The sequence below is a fragment of the Melanaphis sacchari genome, unplaced genomic scaffold (genome assembly GCF_002803265.2).
Source record: "Melanaphis sacchari strain LSU unplaced genomic scaffold, SCAv2.0 Contig4_pilon_pilon, whole genome shotgun sequence".
Lineage (NCBI taxonomy): Eukaryota > Metazoa > Arthropoda > Insecta > Hemiptera > Aphididae > Melanaphis > Melanaphis sacchari.
The window spans coordinates 7273410-7276494 of record NW_020271335.1 but is presented as its reverse complement, the minus strand read 5'-3'; positions in this window follow the sequence as shown (position 1 = coordinate 7276494).

The window sequence follows — 3085 nt, the reverse complement described above, 5'->3', positions numbered from 1 at the left end:
GTAAAAAATTAATTGAATAAAAGCCATTACAATTTTAATAAATAATTTATTATTGGTTACTTTTACGTATTTTTTTTTTTTTTTTGTTTGTGAAAATCCATTAAAACCACAAAATATATATCATAATTTATTATTATGTGTACAATTATTAAATTCAAAAAAATTCAACGGCAAAAAGCTAAACGGGAGGCGTGGGAAGGTCACCTCATTACAGCACGGGCCTGATCAGTCCTCTCAGTTGCCTAGGCAAGGGGCAAACACATTGCACCCACTATCCACCGCGGTACTGCACCTTTTGGCTACTTCCCAAACCTCCACGAGAATATTCTGTCAACTGATTGTATATATACTTTACGTTTTACTGGAGCTGTAACATGGTAGATTTAATGATCGCCAGTTCTACAATTAACGATGATTGACAGTTCTACCGAACCGCTAGATGTCATTGTACTATAATTTTTCTATGATTTATTGAGATACACGTCCGATTTCATGCATCCCTCCCTACTCGACGTACTGGTAACATTGTAGTGACTGTCACATAATGGTGGGAAACGGTGCGCGAAGCGGTTTACTTCTCTTGTGGGCCGGAGTATAATTTAAAGTTTCTATATTAAAAAATATGAAACGTAATAATACAAAATACATATTATACGCGCGTAAAGCAATTGTGAATAATTGCTAAGATTTGGGCAGTCGGGCTTAGTTTTTATTCCAAAATTTGTGACTATTGATTTTGAAAATACAATTAATTTATCAATCGATAATGTTTGGTACCTATTCATTGCAAATAATTGATTAGCGTGTTCACCTGACTCAGTTGGTGTATAAATGTTCAAAATATGGTTTAACAACTGTATACCAAAATAATATGAGTTTTGGTAAATTAATTCAACATACTTGATATTTTGGTTAGTTAGAATTTTATTTAGATTCGATTTCTTTGCTGCAACCCACAGTTGAAGACCGTAAGTTCAGATTGGTTTTAAAATGTTTTATATGATTTATTAATAACGTATGTATATTGTATACCTATGTATGCACGTAATTGGAAAACGGACTGAAAAATGTAGAATAGGTTTAAAATATATATATGTTTAGTTTCGTGTACTGTAAATATTGCTGAAATATATTATTAATAATAACTTACCTCAATAGGTGTTTTTTATAACATCGATATGATCTTTTATATTTTTTATATTCATTCTTCTCTGTATACGTATTGTCTGCAGTAGGTACTTACATTAATCTTTTATAAATACTAAATAGTAAGCATTTTTATCATTAACTAAATTTTTTTGCGAAGAGTATAGGATAAATAAAATAACATTGTTTTAAATACTATTTAATGGATTACTTTGTTTTTAAAAACATGACTGAAAAAATAAAATAAAACAAAACAAATTATTATAGGTACACGATAAATATTTACAGATTTCAAAATCGTATTTTTTTCCCCCTTTAGTTTTCTTTTCGTAATCATAAATTTTCAACGTAAATTAAATAAAACACATTGTTATAAATTTATATAAATTTATATTTTGGTATTCAGTTGCTAAACTGCCTAAACTATCTATATTTTTGAACATTTATACATACCAATTGTGTCAGATGAACACGACAACCAATTATTTGCAATGAATACCAAACTTCATCGATTGCTTGATGAAATGTTTTTTCAAAATCATAGTAAGTACCAAATTTTGGAATAAAAACTAGGCTCAAGTCTTTGCATTTATTTACTATTGCTTTATTATATACGTAAAATATGTATTATATTTCAAATTTCAATTGTTTCATATTTTTTAATATAGAAAATCATTCATATTATACATCGGGCCACGAGAGAAGTAAACCGTTTCGCGCAGCGTTTCCCCCCACTATGCGACAGTTGGCGGCGTACTACAACGTTACCAGTATGTCAAGTAGGTGGGTTGTGCGTGAAATCGGACGTGTTTTGGTCGTGATTCAGAAGACGATTTAAGCGGCTTATGCCTCTAATCTCTATACACGACATTGATCAATAGATATTTATATCAATAAATGTTTCAATTTTTTTGGCACACACACGATCAATAATATTCATCAATAAATTGTCAAGTTTCGTTCAAAATGTCTAGCGAAGAGAACGCGATCATTGCTATTGCTCTTGCCATGTCACATTATACTCGTGATTTTTTCTTTATTATTTTCGTGTAATCGTCACATTTTACTTTTCATAATGCTGGACGATCATGATAAATTTGAATACATTTTAAAATTCGTCTCTCATTTTTTTCGGAAGAAGTCATTTTTATATACGATTTTATAAACTATGATAATTTTCAAATGGTATATAATTATAAAATATGTGGGCACTAATGTTTCAATATATTGAATTCGTCTTCAATATTATCCGTATACGATAAAATGTCAATATGTCATTGATTTGATAACGAGATAAAAGGTAAGTATATACTATATAAGAAAAATTATAGTACAATGACATCTAGCGGTTCGGTAGAGCTGTCAATCATCGTTAATTGTAGAACTGGTGATCATCAAATCTACCATGTTACAGTTCCAGTAAAACGTAAAGTATATATACAACCAGTTGACATGATATTCTCGTGGAGGTTTGGGAAGTAGCCAAAAGGTGCAGTACCGCGGTGGATAGTGGGTGCAATGTGTTTGCCCCTTGCCTAGGCAACTGAGAGGACTGATCAGGCCCGTGCTGTAATGAGGTGACCTTCCCACGTCTCCCGTTTAGCTTTTTGCCGTTGAATTTTTTTGAATTTAATAATAATAATTGTACACATAATAATAAATTATGATATATATTTTGTGGTTTTTAAACAAAAAAAAAAAAAAATACGTAAAAGTAACCAATAATAAATTATTTATTAAAATTGTAATGGCTTTTATTCAATTAATTTTTTACTTAAAATCATTGTTGATACATCAAAGTTATCTTAAAAAAATTAGGCTCCATCTAATGAAAATTGTCTAAAATAGCCACATTGGGATATAATTTTAATAATACAATTTGTAGTTGATCGTGCTGTAGTTGATTGTACTACTTAGTACTTTCAGTAAATATGAATTT